The sequence below is a fragment of the Abramis brama genome (genome assembly GCF_963993115.1).
Source record: "Abramis brama genome assembly, chromosome: 10".
Lineage (NCBI taxonomy): Eukaryota > Metazoa > Chordata > Actinopteri > Cypriniformes > Leuciscidae > Abramis > Abramis brama.
Window position 1 is genome coordinate 9,677,283 of NC_139972.1, and position 17,448 is coordinate 9,694,730.

Genomic DNA, 17,448 nt, shown 5'->3' on the forward strand with positions numbered 1-17,448 from the left:
TTCGTTTGTCTGATTATTTTTGTCATTAGTTTCACATTTATGACCTAAAAAAGCTGTCAAATATGAAATGTTTAGTTTAGCTACTTACATCTTATCTCGCACTTGACCGTAAACTGAAGCGTCAGTCGCTCTGCTCAAATTCGCGCTCAGCAGATTCTGTGTTCATAAAGCCCGCCTACTTTGATTTGATTGGTCATCTCAAATATTCTGACATTGACAGACCAATGAGACTCAGGTGAACACAACACACACACACCCTGTCTGCTGTTTCTGACATGTGCTCTGCTTGGCGCCGCTGCGGATTGAAGATGAAGACGCCTGAATCTGATTATAACAAGACTGAAGCGAACACTATTTCAGATAGCCCGTCGGGCAGGCCGGTTATGCATTTTGGTAGCCCGACTTGAAAACACAATAGCCCCGGGACGTCGGGCAGGCGATTTGTAACACATACAAATATACCCGTGCGACTCGTGACTGGTTTTGTGTTCCAGGGTCACATATAGTATGAAACTGAGCACCATTACGCTAAATGCTCTTTCATATGATTGCTAGACCTTAACAAACCAACCAGATCAGCTAATCACTCCTAATATCAGCAAACCACGATAAAAAAGGACACGACGTCCTCCTTCAAACTGAGACGACACGTGGCGCTTTCAATTACGCTCAGGGACTTCACCCTCCCCGACTGTCATGTTTGCATTAGCCTTTCTGAAGTCCGCCACAGAGGAATTCAATGAAGCGTTCCCGTCAGAGACACAACAAACATCACTGTTCCCACAGAGAAGCTGTTTTACATCTCAACCCGTTCTTCAGCGTCTGCTGTTCACGAATCCACAACATTTCAACAATGACCCAAGAGAGAGGCTTATAAGCCGAACGCTAAAGCTAGCAGCCTAACTGGGATTTTCATTTGAAATCGTCGACACGCCAGCTGCAAGGAAACACACTCCAAATTTGCTCACAGCTCTTTTGAATCGCGCTCGAAGGCAATACATATTCATAACACTGAAAACAATAGCCTGGCTTTACATAAAGGTACACAGAAACATGATGAGACTTGGGAATCACATTTTTGTCTGATTGTAAAACATGACAGATGAGAAATACTGCAGCTCTCATGTGACCGCAAGTGTTTCTTTGGTTTTTATGATTGATATGTCTCGTCTTATCAAGTAATCCTGTGATAAGTTCATGGCGCCATTCTATGAAGGCACATTTTTTAAAATATTTTGGTAACACTTTACAATAAGGTTCATTAGTTAACATTAACTAATAATGAACTGCACTTATACAGCATTTGTTCATCTTTGTTAATGTTAATTTCAACATTTACTAATACTTTATTAAAATCTTGTTAACATTAGGTAATGCACTGTGAACTAACATGAACAAACAATGAACAGCTTTATTTTCATTAACTAACATTAACAAAGATTAACAAAAACAGTAGTAAATGTATTGCTCATTGTTAGTTCATGTTAGTTAATACATTTACTAATGTTTAATAAAGGAACCTTATTGTAAAGTGTTACCAATATTTTAATCATAAGCTATATGTTTCCATTCAATTTTGCAAATTTAACTTGTGAACAGTACTGGAATATCACATAAAACATTTGGGAGCAAAGCAGCGTTCCCATCCCATGGGTTTAAGAGAACAATATCATCGCTTCCTTGAAAATTGGTGCACAATATCAGAATTGTTCTTGCAATTGGGGAAGAAACTGTGGCTCTTTTCCTCACATCACAACTGTCTCGCATCTCAAAACGCTTGGATGAAACGCAATCAACGCTGTCATGTTATCTTGTGTTCGGATGCTGATGTTTGGGAACACAGTCATGTGAGACGTTTCTGGGAGGGAATTAAACCAAATCATTCTGATGAGAGACTTTGGCTCAGGCGTTTCAGAATGATCAAACCAACATTTGAGATGCTGTGATGCGACTGATCCAATCACATCCACTGCTGGGGAAAAGTCCTTTGTTGCGCATCGAGGGATTTATTCGGTACATGCGTTCCCATCGTAGTTTATGCACGTGTACTTTATATTGGATGAAAAAAGGATCCGGCTCAATTAAACGCATACGTTTTTATGCACATTTTTTTAGAAGTGTGCATCTTTCCATCCAGCATTTTTTATGTGATATCTTAAAATATGCATAAAAATAGGTGGATGGAAACACAGCTATTAATGCCTGTTAAATAATTGGTGTGGAAAGTGCACAACACTTAGCAAACCCTAACTCTGGCTATGAATAATAGCAATGGTTAATTATTAATGAACAGTTTGAGCTGTGGCGCAGCAGTTAAACATAGTGCACATGGCGCAGGTTCGAGTCCAGCCTGTGACTTTTCCCAAACATTTCTTATCACTTTCTGCTACATCTGTCTATTTAAAACTGGTAAAAAAAAAGAAAAAAAGTAAGAGAACGTTAAAAGTACCTGTAGTCAATAGTCAACCATAATATAGCCGGGTCCATGAAGGTACGGCAGAGGATCTGTGGAAAATATAAGCATTTCAAAATGCATTTCTAAATGTGGTGATTTATTCTAAAGCAACCATTCAAAAGCTGGGGAAAATTTTATGAAATTAATTCCAGGTTCAGACTACACAATATTTGTGTCTGTTACGATAGTCAGATTATGCGATTTTGACTCCTAAATTATTGTCATGTCATTGATAAAAAAAGTCACACTCCACATTGCTCCACACCACTCCACGTGCCGCCTTTAACGAGGTGTGTGATGTCATCGAGAAGGCGGAACTGTCGACTGAACAAAGTGTAAACAAACAATGGCTACTGAAGCTGTGTGTTTTGCACTGGATGTCTTACCATCAGAAAAGCCCTAAAAAGAAAGAAAACCTTAAAGTGGACACAGTCCTAGATTGCACGAAGAGGACAGTATGAAATCCTCCAAAGAGAACTTGAGGTAAAATATAGTTTTTTATTTTTAGCCAGTAGTAAAAATAAAAGTAGCCGACTCAGCAGTTGCTAAAAACACTTCTGCTATTGTTTATCTTTTTTCCACTGTGTCATAATCCCTCGAGGAAACATCATAACGGCAGGAATACTGCCAAAGCTCCATGAATCTTTCCTCATTGCACCTACACTATCATCTCTCTTTCGTTTCAACATGTTTGAAAGCTGTGCTGCTATTGGTCAGTGTCACAGATGTGACGGAAACTGTCGTGGAAGACCAAAATAAAATAAGCATGCTAGCCTTTCTGTCGCGACGTTGTGAAGCATCACAGATGCGGCTTCGGTTGTCGTAAACTATGACTGATTATACGAGATCAAACGATCGATTCTTGCGTCCCGACGTCTATTGTCATTTACGAATCCCCACGACAACCTATGTCAAATGGATCGTGCCAAAATCAGGCTAAAATCGTGTAATCGGGTATAATACTTCTATTCAGCAAAGATGCATTAAATAAAATTCCCCAAAAGTGACAGTAAAGAAGACATTTTAATGTTTCATGTTAAAGATATTTACTTTTCAAATAAATGCTGTTCTTTTGAACTTTCTATTAATCAAAGAATCATGAAAAAAATGACAAAATATTAACTAGCACAACTGATTTCAATACTGAGAATTTTTCTAGTGCAGGAAATCATCATATTACACATGATCCGCCGGGACACAAAATAAAAGGTGTCTTTTCATAGTTTTTGTCCTAACTATAGTTGTTGCGCTTCAGAATTTCGGCAGAAGTAGAAGGTCATCCAACTTTTCGCCTACTGTTTGTCAAATACTATGTAATTGTACATACTACTCTTTTGGTGTACAGTTTTTCACATACAATATAGTAAGGAAGTATTCAATTTTGGATGAAGAATGATTTCTGAAAGATCATGTGACACTGAAGACTGGAGTAACGATGCTGAAAATTCAGCTTTGATCACAGGAATAAATTACATTTTAAAATATATTCAAATAGAAAACAGTAATTCCAAATTGTAATGATAACATTTCACAATATTACTGTTTTTACTGTATTTTTGATCAAATAAATGCAGTCTTGGTGAGTATAAGAGACTTATTTCAAAAACAACCCCACCAACCCTAAACCATTGAATGGTAGTGTGTACATTTATGTAAATATAATGCTTTTTACCCACCCATTTAGAATAGCGATGTTCGTTAACATTATACAACGAATATCATGAAAAAAAAAAAAGATTTTTTATATCAGGTGGTCCCTGGATTGGCTGAGAGTCTGAAAAGATTGAAAGGATGACTCGGATGTTCCAGAAACCCTGGACTGAACCTGTAGGACTCTTATATTAGGGAAACATCAGCTGCTGAATATGTACCTTCAATATACAAGATTCTAGAGCAAATCCCTAATAAATACCAGGCATGTTGGCTTAGTAGGATCTGATCTTCCCTCTTTCCAGCTCTGGCACATGAGCATGGAGTAGAAGACGTGCACCTACCTCAGTTCAAGGCTTAAGAAGAAAAAGAAATATTTATTAAAGTCCTGCTAGGCTCGATCTGAAACAACAAAGAGTCAGGATCAGTAATACGGACCAGATGAAAGGGATTGGCCGGAGCACACTGGAGATCATTAGTGAAGATCCCCAGCAGACTCCATCTCATCTCTTTCTTCTCCTTCTCTCCAATATACATCAAACGAGTCTGTCGCTATGAATGCAAACCAGCCAGAACATGTCATGTAAACGCTCAGTTACGAGGATATGTTGGCGTGAGGCGGGCTGATCTTCTGCCATAATCATGATTGCACACATTTGATTATCTCCAGGGCAGGGGGGGGCGTTCCTGCGGGTCACGTGACTTTGGGCTGCATTACTGCACACTAATTACTCCGCAGTGTGGCGGGACAAAGGCGAACTTGTTCTGATGAGTGGTTTTGAGGTCTTGCATGTCTGTTGAGGCTCTGGGACGACATTTGTGTGTTTTAAAAGGAACAGTTGACCCATGCCAAAACTGGATGTTTTTGAAGTGGTCTTTTTGAAGACATGTTCACTCCCAACTACCTCCACATTTTAACACTATTCCTCCAAATATTTTGTGTTACATGGAGAAGATAACAGATTTTTGGATGAATTATTCCTTGAATATAGTATTATAAAATTAATAAGCGTCTTTGTTTTGCAAGGAAAAGGGCAAATCAAACTGTCCCATAAAAGCAATGATGCATTTACACATTTGTGCCAAATGCTTATCACAAGCCCACTGACAATCTTGTGCTTTATTTTTATTAAGTGTGAACATGGCCAGGGTTGAACTGAGGGACAGGCAATGTCCTTCCGCTCAGGCCATCCAGAAAACACACGCACAACGACAGCTGATTTAGCAAAATCACTCATTCCCTCAAATGAACAATTGTTAATGTGCTGATTGTAGAGGAAAAATCTGTGCAATGTATAAAAAGATAAAACTATGTGAACGCATCAGGGTTATTCTCAGGAAACTCCTGTTTGTGTTCTTCATGTGTGTCCCTGTGACTTACATCTGACATAATTCATGGCATACTAAAACAGCAAAATATAAATATAAATCTTATTCATTTTAATTATGAAATTCAAATATAATTATTTCACTGCCTGTGAAATCTTTACAGTTTTTGAGCATTTTCTGTTTTTTTTTATATATATATATATATATATATATATATATATTTTTTTTTTTGTTTTTTTTTTTGTTGTTTTTTTTTGTTATTTTTTTTTTTTTGTTAAACTAATTAAATTAATTAATAAGTTTGGGGTTGGTAAGACATTTTATAAAGCTTTTCAAAAAAAGCTCCCTAAGGCTGCATTTATTTGATATAAATACATTAAAAGTAGTAAAATTGTGAAATATTATTACAATTTGATATAGGTATTTTCTATGTGAATATATTGTAAAATGTAATTTATTCCTGTGATCAAAGCTGAATTTTCAGCATCATTCCTCCAGACTTCAGTGTCACATGATCCTTCAGAAATCAGTATAATATGATGATTTGCTGCTTAAGAAGAATTATTAATATAATTATATAATTATCAATGTTGAAAACAGTTGTACTGCTTCATATTTTTGTGGAAACTGATTAATTTTTTTCAGGATTCTTTTATAAATAATAAAAAACAGTACAATCTCATCTATTTAATGCATCGATGCAGAATAAAAGCATAATTTCTTTAAGAAAAAAAAATTGACAGACCCAAGCCCTTTTAATTCTCCAAGCAAAATAATTCCAGTTATAGCCAGTTCACACCAAGAACAATGAGAGTTTAATTTCAATGGGAGCATCTGCGATCTGAAACACAGTCACATCAAGCTGACAATAACGTGTGCTTGTGTATTTACTCATGTATCAGATCTCAGATAAGGCTGGATATGCTAAGCTCATAGCTACACCGTGACATTTCTCCTCGGCAGCTGTCCTCTGTCATGCTAAAGTTACAAGGATCATTTATCTCCTGCATAATTAACAGCATTGATGGATGGCCCTGGTTTATAAGTTTACTCTGAACGTCTGGGCTTACAGACCCACTTTCAGCTTCCCCATCAGCCGTAGTGCCGTTGTAATGGAGGCTGGGAATGCTGAGTCATTCCCAGTGTCAGAGCCATGAGCTGGAGTCACCCCTCCAGACGATTCATCCTTCATATTTATCAGGATTAGAACCCATCCATGTGAATCCGAGACCCCGCATGTGCAGACGTGCGTGTCTCTGGCTCAGCAGCCGTCCTTCTCCTTCCCAGCATCCATTACTGGCTAAAATAAAGATGCATGGTCAATTATGCAAAGCTAACTTCACATCTGTCCTCTCCTGGACTAGAGTGCATGGAGATGAATGCTTCAAAACATCAATCAAACCAATTGAAAACAGATCAGATTCAGAACCAATCAGAGGTGCAAGTGCAGTGAGCGCAGCCAATCAGGTGGAGTTTCACATTCACGGTAAACTAAAGCCTGCTGTATATGCAACCATTACGAGTCAGTGAAATATGAGCGCAGGTGTATTGTAATACATATTTCACGTGTTGTGTTGCTGCACAGACAGAAACACAATGAGTAAAAGCATCTAAGTGGGTCATCTTAAGCCCCAAGTATCTAGGACAAACCAACGAGCCATGAGGACTGGTGAGAGTCCAACTCCACACGGTTCACATCGTCCAGAATAACAGCTCACAAACCAGAAAAGCAGACTCACGACGAGAAGAAGGTGAAGTGGAGGCGGTTTTAGTAGTGACTGACCGATATATCAGACTATATTTTTTTGTAAGTGTGCTCTGATTGATCGGCTGATAATCTTTTTATATAGTTTGATTGGTTGGTGGTCACTATAAAGGCTGCATGAAGAGCCGATCAGATGATACAAAAAAAAAAAAATGCTTCATTATCATGCATTATTATTTATTTTGGTGATCGTTATGGTCATCGATATCGGCCAATACTGCAGTTATTGGAGATCGGCCCAAAAAAATCCTGATCAGAGCACCTTCATTTTTTGATTATCGCATTGGTTGATTAAAAGAACTGCATTTATGTATTTAATGTATTAATGTGAGTATTATGTTGTGTTTTGTGTCATTTGCATTCCTGTGTGTTTGTTTCATGTGCTTCAGTTCAGTTTAGTCTTAATTAACTCCTCGTTTACTGATTACGTTCAGCTGTCTGTCTTTAAGTTCCCTGTGTATTTATACTCCATCTCATTCAGTTCATTGTCAGCTCTCGTCTGTAGTGCGAGAAGTTTATGTGTCATTCTCTGTGCCTTCATCTAGGCTGCGTTACCTTCGTGTTTATTAAAGAAAGTTACCATTTGATCTTCATCATCTTCATTCTGTGAACTACCACATCAGTTTTGACAATTAAACATATTATATATGTGTGTGTATATATATACACATATATTTTCTAAGAACTAAAAATATATATAATAATATATTATTTATATTTTTAATAAAAGTTAACATTCAGTATAATATAAATATATTACATATTTTGTGACATTTTTAAGATGTAGTAACTAAAAAAATATTCAAAAAATATATTGTTACTTAAGTATATTTATAATATTAAATTAATATATTCAATACAATATCAATAATATATGACAATCATATTATACATCTTACAGTATTTTAAGATTTAATAGCTCAAAAATATGTAAAAATATATATATATAATAATATATTAATTACATTTATATAGGCCTAATTATATTTTTAATAATTAATATGAACTACTGAAAGAAACGTTATTAAAAACAGTTTGGAAAAGGTGACTACTTATAACAACACTTAAAATAACACTTACAATTCACATACATAATTTAATTTTGATTTTTATTGAAAAGATGATCTGTCACATCAGACTATAAATATTCATATAAATATAATATAAATAAAATATAAGTTTTACTAAAAAACCCTTAATGAGCACTAATCTTAAGTGGTCAACAACATTTCCAAAGACATTTCTGCACTTGTTTATGTGGTTTTGCTGCTGTAAAAAAGAAGGACACACAGATAAATAAGTAAATAAGTGTGGAGACAGAGAGCCTTAAGATAATTCAATAACAATCTTTCAGGGCTGGGTTTTGTGCACTGCATGACATGTTCAAAACCAATCCTCAGAGAGACAGACATATGTCCAAGCATGGGAAACCCAACACAGATAATCTGATTACACAACGTATATTTAGTTAAAACAACCCGACATTATCAAATAAGCAGACATTATTATATGTATGAGAAGGAAGAAGTGATCTCTTGTCCTCCACAGAAGATGCAAACAACACTCACAAGACATTTCTGGCCATAAGCCCGTGATTAAAGCAATAAAGATGAGTTACGCACAAAGAGCCATTTGAAGCAACAAAATCATTCTTAAGCAGTTTGTTTATCTCACACAAGTGGGCATGTTGTCTGGACTCCCTCCATGCAAAGCTGCAAGTATTTCAAATTAATTTAAGCCTGGACTCAAGCCAGTGTTTAACCTCAGAAATTATTGCTTAATTTCCTGAGCAAACACAAGTCCACAAATGAGTCACTGGCAACAATGATTGATGAAGATAAAGTTAAACACACAAATACAAAGTTGTAATGAAACTCTAGATGACTGCAATCGCTTCATTCTCTATAAGGCACAGCTGATTGGTTCCCGCTGTATTGGTAGCCAATGAGCTCGCTTCTCAGCATTCGAATACTTGCCTATACATAGTTCCCACATGACGTCACAACATACGGGCATTTGCCGACCCGGCGCCATTTCTGTGGGCAGAACAATAGTAGAAGAAGCTGAAGCGAGTTAATTTCGTGATAAAAAGTGAAAATGGTGATCTCCTGCTGGGTCAATGGATGTTTAAATCGTGCCGGAGGTAAATTTGGATTTTACAGTATACCCGTCATTAGGCTTCATGAATGTGAGAAGACGAAGCTTTTGTCAGAACAACGATGGAGGTTATGGCTGGCGAGGATAAACAGGAAAGAAACTCCCTCAAAACACGCAAGAATTTGTTGTGTTTTATTGCGAGTGTACACAAATATAAGTTAACACTTTGCAGTTTGAATTATGTCCTGTATGTACAAAATGACGAGATATTAAAAACATACAAAAACAACATTGTTTCCACTGTTCGATCGCGCCCGCGACTCTCTCTCTCTCTCACTCTCTCACACACACACACACACATTCCAGCATGGCAATCTCAGATTATGTCCCTAAAGAACCCGCGTATAAAGTAGTTCCGCATTACATTAATTAATTGCGTGCAAATTATTAATTAATTTGCACGCAAGTTTTATTTATTTTCATACCGTGTATATTCATATTCATGCACATATTTCCAGGCTCGGAATTGCTCACATGTGTTAAAACTCCTAGCCAATACCAGATAATGGTACACATGATAATACTGTATCTGCTGCATAATCAGTGCTCAGTGCTTCCTAGCGCATACGGATCCACACCATTTATGACTGAAATTTTCGCATTGTACCTCTTTATATCTTGTGTTAATAGAGTCTCTTTATAATCTCTGTCACTTTGTCTCTTCATGATTTTCGTAACATTATAAATAGAAAGAAATATTCGAAATTTGCTTGTAAAACTCATAGACAGTATGGTAAAACATTGTAAACACAGCAGCTTTTGCCCTCAAAGATGGCGTCTCCGGGGAGGTCACGTGACATTAATTGGCCTGTGGGAACTATGTATAGTGGCGCACATTCAAAACCCCTCCACCTTCCTTAGCTCCACCTGTCTAGATCTGCTACAGGGTTTAATTCATGCATGCTTGTACAGCGGCGGCATGTTGTTTTTATTGGCAGTGGAAAGTTTTGTAGCAAAACTTAATCAACCGCAGCAGTGATAAAAGCAGCAGCATAGCAGATCTATCCTGCCAAGACCCAAACACATTAACATGGTCATACTCAATCATTACCATGCCAAACTCTCCAAGAGTTGTCTTGACAGAACTACATTTTTTCCCCACAATTTCTTGAATAAACGTAAGTGGTGTTTGCCCGTGCAAAACTCACCACCACCAAGCTATAGTGTTGCTATGCAGTTACTAGCATGTTTTTTTTGGTGTTGCTGAGGTGGTAACTTGGAAACTTAATGAACCAAGTCCACCCTCACGTCTTTGAGATATTCTGGTCTCCTTTCTCCTTTAATGCAAATTTACTGGATTCTTCTGCCATTTTATTCTTTGCCAGAGGGAAAATCGCACGTTTAACTAAGCAATAGCACTCTAATCCATAACTTTAAGCAATAATAATAATGATTCTATCCTTAGCGAACATCACAAACCAACAGAACTTAGTATCCATACAGAGATTAAACATTTTTAAGAGATTAAAGACTTTGTTGAACGTCATAAATCAGAAGCAAAAATCAAAAAAAATATCAACAACACTCTTAATTCAGAACGTAAATACCAAAAAAAAAAAGTATGATTAAACTCTGAATTATTCCCGCTACTCCCTCAGAATAGTTTTCTTGACATGGAGTCAGAAACAACGTTTGCGGCGGGTGAATCCCGCTGCTCTTATTATAAACAAACACAAAACCAACTGTCTCAGCAAAAACAGTGCTCCAATTATTCAGGGCCGTTTCTGGTGTGAATGAACAATTCTGTGGACGTGGGTATGATATGAATAATTCACGTCGGGAAGATTTAAAATATGCATATTTGAAGCCCTTACACTTGGCATGCTTCATCACGGCACAAAACAAACGTCAAGATCTGTACAATCACCCCTGCTATTAAAACACAAATCACACAACAGGCCCACGCAAACATTGTGTAGATAAAGAAGATCCACGACGGCTGGAACATGACAACGGTGACAGACATAAATGTAAAAGATTGTAAACTCCAAATTACCTAAAGCACAGGTGAAAAACGTAAAAGGCCATTTAGCATTTAAAATAAAGTATGCATGAGTCTTGAGCTAATACTAAATGAGTACTGATTATAGAGATGATTGTTTTAGCATGGCTGATCGGTGCATATCAATGCATTCCGACGCTTTTCATCACTCATTCTCAATCTTCTCAGAACATCAGAGATCATATCGGCTGTCGGAAAAAGATTTCCTGTGGAGCAGAGCCTGTTTAACTCAGAAATGAACCTGAGAGAGAGAGAGAGAGAGAGAGAGAGAGAGAGAGAGAGAGAGTTCTCTTTCTACCCTAGAGACACATCAAGCTACAACTGAACGATCTTTAACTAAACACTCTCTGTTCTCCACCGACCTCATGTACTGTTCAAACGCTCTGGGGTTTCATGTCCTGCTTGGGACTTTGTGTCCATTTTAATGGAGTATATTTTTTACTGTCTTTTCTGCATTGATACAGATATATTGGTCAATCACTGGATTTTGGAGCTGACCCAATAGATCTTAGAGCCATATTTAGTTTCTGACAGGAATGAAAATTAGGCTGTGGGGGATGTTCAAAGGATTGTACTGTTGTTAAACAACAATACGATTGTTCGGCTGATGAAACATCTTCCCAAAAGTCTTTCAGTAGACAAAAACTGCATAAAACAGTTCTGAATGTTGTGAGTATTGGACATTATGAGATCAAGGACGTTTACACAGCTTCGTTTTCATCTGCTTAAAATTCAATATGGCATCTACCCTGATTAAAGGTACAGTAGGCGATTTATGAGAAACGCTTTTGAAAATGGATCAGACCGAGCAGCACAACACACTTGCAGCCAATCAGCAATAGGGGGCGTGTCCACTCATAAAAGATGGAGGAGAGAGTGAGCCAATGAGCAGTAGGGGGCGTGTCCACTCATGATGGGGGAGGAGAGAGAGTGAGCTAATCAGTAGCAGGAGGCGTGTCCACTCATGATGGGGGAGATTGAGTGAGCCAATCAGTAGCAGGGGGCGTGTCCACTCATGATGGGGGAGGAGAGAGAGTGAGCCAATCAGTAGCAGGGGGCGTGTCCACTCATGATGGGGGAGGAGAGGGAGTGAGCCAATCAGTAGCAGGGGGCATGTCCACTCATGATGGGGGAGGAGAGAGAGTGAGCACATCAGTAGCAGGGGGCGTCCACTCATGATGGGGGAGGAGAGAGAGTGAGCCAATCAGTAGCAGGGGGCGTGTCCACTCATGATGGGGGAGGAGAGAGAGTGAGCACATCAGTAGTAGGGGGCGTGTCCACTCATGATTGGGGAGGAGAGAGAGTGAGCCAATCAGTAGTAGGGGGCGTGTCCACTCATGATTGGGGGAGGAGAGAGAGTGAGCCAATCAACAGTAGGGGGCGTGTCCTAGGGCTGTGCAATTAATTGATTTTCGATTTCGATTTTTGCTCCCAACGATCACCAAAATAGTATAATCGAGTAAAAACGATTATTTTGCCATGTTCCGTTTTGAAAGAACGCTCTTATTTTGTCTTGTGTTCTGAATGACACGCGCACGAGCAGATCCGCCCCTCCCGATGCCATAAACTCTCTCAGCTTGAATGTTTAAACTGATAAGACTTAAAAAGAAGTGAAAATGATCAACTTTAGTTACGATGCAATGCTGGCCCGATTGTGCAAGTGACAATTCTGTCATGTCCTGACTCCTAAACGCGAGTGTAGTTTCGATGCTTGCCTTGTCCAATGCATTTTGAGAGACACAGAGAGAGAAGACGCAGCACCGCTGAACACTCACGCGGTTTGTGAAATTGCGTCTTGGAGAAAGTTTTAAAATTATTGATTTGATTTTATAATCTGTGTGGATTCATTTAGGCTACTCATACAATCTACATGCTAAAGTGAATCAATGTTTGCGGGGGAATTTCCCGCATTATAAGTGGTAGACCTGCGGGAATTATTAAAATACTCACTGAAGTATTATCTGTTATATAGTATTTATTTTAATATTTCAAAAAGTACAATCAATGTTCAAATTTCAATTTTTTAAGAATTGTTGAAAGGTGTCTTTGGTAACACTTTACAATAAGGTTCATTAATTAGCATTAGTTAACTACCTTTGTTAAGATTAACTAATAATGAACAATACTAATACAGCATTTGCTAATCTTAGTTAATATTAATTTCACCATTTACTAATACGTTATTAAAATGAAAGGTTGTATTTGTTAACATTAGTTAATGCACTGTAAACTAACATGAACAAACAATGAACAGCTGTATTTTTATTAACTAGCATTAAAAAAGATTAATAAATACTGTAACAAATGTATTTCAACATTGTTAGTTCATGTTAGTTAATACATTAACTAATGTTAACTAATTAACATTATTGTAAAGTGTTACCGTGTCTTTTTAATAAATGCAACACGTTCCCAAAGTCATTTGAAATAATCGTGTTACATAATCGTGATTTCAATACTGACCAAAATAATCGTGATTATGATTTTTTCCATAATCGAGCAGCCCTAGCGTGTCCACTCATGATGGGAGAGGAGAGTGAGTCAATCAGTAATAGGGGGCGTGTCCAATCATGATTGGGGAGGAGAGTGAGCCAATGAGCAGTAGGGGGTGTGTCCACTCATGATTGGGGAGGAGAGTGAGCCAATGAGCAGTAGGGGGTGTGTCCACTCATGATTGGGGAGGAGAGTGAGCCAATGAGCAGTAGGGGGCGTGTCCACTCAAGATGGAGGAGGAGAGTGAGCCAATCTGCAGTAGGGGGCGTGTCCAATCATGACTGGGGAGGTGAGTGAACGAGTAAGAGGGAGATATTTAAATAAGACTGTAATAAGAGAGATGGCTGAGAAACATTACAAAAGAGAAAAGGTCAGAATATCACTGGAAAAAGAAGAGTTATGATCAGGCCAGAGCTTTAGGACCCGCGTTAATATTAGAAAAGCTTTCCAGCGCTGGAGAGACTGAAGCAGGAAGGCCTGAAAATGAACGGCAAGGTTGAAAGTTGTTTCTGCTCCATACGAGTAACATTAATTTTACTGTTTCACAGAACCAAGACATGTAATGTTAGCTCTAGTACAGGACAGGTTTGAGTGTTATTGTTTGTCTGGAGCTTCTGGCGACTAACAAACTCTTGTACTGTGTTCATTTTTTGTTCCTCCTTGTCGTCCGTTCATCATCTTCACATTCTTTTTCGCAAAGCTTTATTTTGCTTCGCTCCTGCTATGATAAAGACACAACCACTCTTGCACTGCATGTTTCGTGCATTCTGGGGGCGGAGCAATGAAGGGAGGGGTGTGTGTGTTTGGGTTGATTTCAAATACCAACAGTGTTTCTCAGAAATCACTCACTGCACCTTTAAGGTCTTTGGGAATTATCACTTCTCAACCAAGCAAGAACATATTATTGGCCAATGCTGACAATCTCAAAATGGCCAAATATTGTCTTGAGTTCATCCTCCTGCATGACAATATCACTAGTATATTACTAGTAGTGAAAGTAAGTTAATGCAAGCGTCACTATTATAATCAGATAACACAGAAGTAAAGCTGCCATTGAAGGAAGCCATATTTAGAGACCAGAATATCACAGAATTTGTGTTTGGAGTCTTTTGACTTAAACGAGTAAAGAACTTGCTGACTTGGCTTTGTGACTTGGCAGAAAGCAACCACCTAGCAACTACCCAGAAGACCTTAGCAACGCCCTTACAACCACCTACAACACCCTAACATCATGCTATTGAAGACTGAAATGTCATAACAGATCGAATCTCTACTATAATTGTATGCATTGTTTATGCATTTAATCAATTAACTGAAATGCACCAAAAACATACATATTTAACGAGGGACGATCTAGTGCATGTCAGCATGTGGCACATATTCTGAGCATCAATGCACCAGATGCTAGACAACAGGGGTCAGACCTTCACACACACCAAGAGAAGCCACGTTTATTCTAGAGGAAAACCTCCAATGACACACTTGCAGTGATGGATTGTCACGGTTGTGTTTTAAAATCAGCAGTACAGTGAGCTCTGGGCTGTAAGGACAGGGTCACGGGAGAGCTTATGCCCTTGGCATTGACTGAACATCCTGCAGATGAATTCATAACACGAGCACAAACATCTGATGCATCTCCAATGCATCTGTATGACTGACTGCAGAAAACAAAACTCATAATCCATCCAGGACACAGAATGTTCCTATAATGTTACCATATGGTTCTGGTTATTTTTGGGAAACAACTCCTAACGTTTTTACAAGTATAAATTAACGTAAAACACAGCAAGTAGGTTTTTGTGTGACAACCTAATAAAAACCTTCTGTAAAGGTTATTTCAGGCTTTGTTTTTCAGAACCAAAAACAAATGTTGTCAGAACTCTATTAAAAACAATGTTTCGTAAAGGTTCGTTTAAGGTTCATTTGACTTAAAACCATAATGTTCCCAGAACATACTCCATACAGGGAAACATTCTAAAGCAATTTGTAAAGGATTCCTATTTATTTCTATCAAATGTTGGAACCATAATGGAGAAATTATGAATCCTCAAAAGGGTCAAATAAGATGTTACTGGGTAAAGTGAAAGTTTTAAGATTCTTAATTTGTTATGTTCCACAAGGGCATCTGAGATACAGTGTCTTAAATACCTACTTATTGTGATATGTTGGAAATTCCCATTAGGATCCGTTTAGGGTTGCTTTCAATTCAAATTATGACAGAATTTCCGTAAGAAATTGCTGACCAGGGCGGGAACCAAAACCGGTTAGAGGAGAATCACTGAAAGCAACCTAAAGGCGGCTTTTCTGTACATTTATTATGGGCATTCATGCAGTCTAGATAAACACAATTACAGCGAGTCAATTAACATTTCGCGGCCAGCACGTGCGGTCTCCAGTGATGCCGCAGTCACGCGCATCAGCGTTTGTGTCGCCTCAACGCAATTCCACACAAAATAATGCCATTCATTTACAAATTTGTATTAGTATGTGTACATACCTGTCATCATTCCGTATGGTATTCTGTGTGTGTGGTGACTGGCGGTGATGCGAGACATCATGGCAACCAGCGCGTCTCTCCTGTCAAGCACACGCGCTTCTAGTGTTTAGCTCGCGGCTGAAGGGAGGAGCGCGCGCGCTGTAACCGTCAAACACCAGAGCTTACCGGTGCGCGCGCACACACTTGTTGGTACCGTGTGTGTGTGTTTGTGTGTGTGTTTAATTAATACTAGAAGAAATAATAATTCGGTTACACTTTATTTTAAGGTGTCTTAGTTACACTGTGATTATACATTTAAGTACTAAGTAATAATAATTAACTGTACTTTCTATAGGGTTAGGATTGGGGTTTGGTTTAGGGTTATTTGCATCATGTAATTTTCCATTTAACATTATGTAACAATGACACTATAAAATGAAGTGTTACCAATAATTCTTACTCAATGGATGTAAAAAAAAATGTAAGTATTATTTAATTAATTATGGGTTTTATATTTTATACACTTACAAACATAAGAATAATAAAACAACGAAATAGTAATGGTATATGATAATAATATTAATAATATAATAATAAATACTTTATTATATATACAATATATTATTAATACTATATGATTAATATAATATTGTTTTTATTGCCATTTAAAGAGCTAAAATCTTTATCAGCACTAAAGTGAAATATTTACTCATAACATAAGATTAACCACATCTATATAAAATTGAGAAATATTAAATATATGTACTGAAATCTTCTGGAATGATTCAACTGTAAACTTTTTCGTTTCACAATTACCTGAATGTTTCAATTGTGATTTTAATCACCATGCAAATTAATAACTGAAATGTAGTTAATATTTAATTTTCACTGACAGGTGTGTTGGGAAATACATTTTAACACTTTACCAGACTGACAGTGGTCAGGTCTGAGTCTTGACAACTGGCGCCCTCTACTGAGATCACTGCAAAACTGCACGTAAAGTCTTTGCACAAAAACAAACAAACAATAAAAACGAACAAGTCAGTTTACATAATCACAACTTTTACTCGTGTTCCTTTTAGCATGTTAATATAAACCATTAAGACAGGAAAATAAACCAT

General features: G+C 37.7%; 1 protein-coding gene across 1 annotated transcript in view; it reads right to left on the reverse strand.

Annotated features, from left to right (window-relative positions):
• LOC311090571 (rho guanine nucleotide exchange factor TIAM1-like) overlaps positions 1–16,449 on the reverse strand; it is an 88,017-nt gene extending 71,568 nt beyond the window's left edge. The window contains exon 1 of the mRNA XM_084125919.1: positions 16,349–16,449. The gene's annotated coding sequence lies outside the window, so the exon portion shown is untranslated. The remainder of the gene's footprint in view (positions 1–16,348) is intronic.
• Between the last annotated feature and the right edge of the window lie 999 nt (positions 16,450–17,448).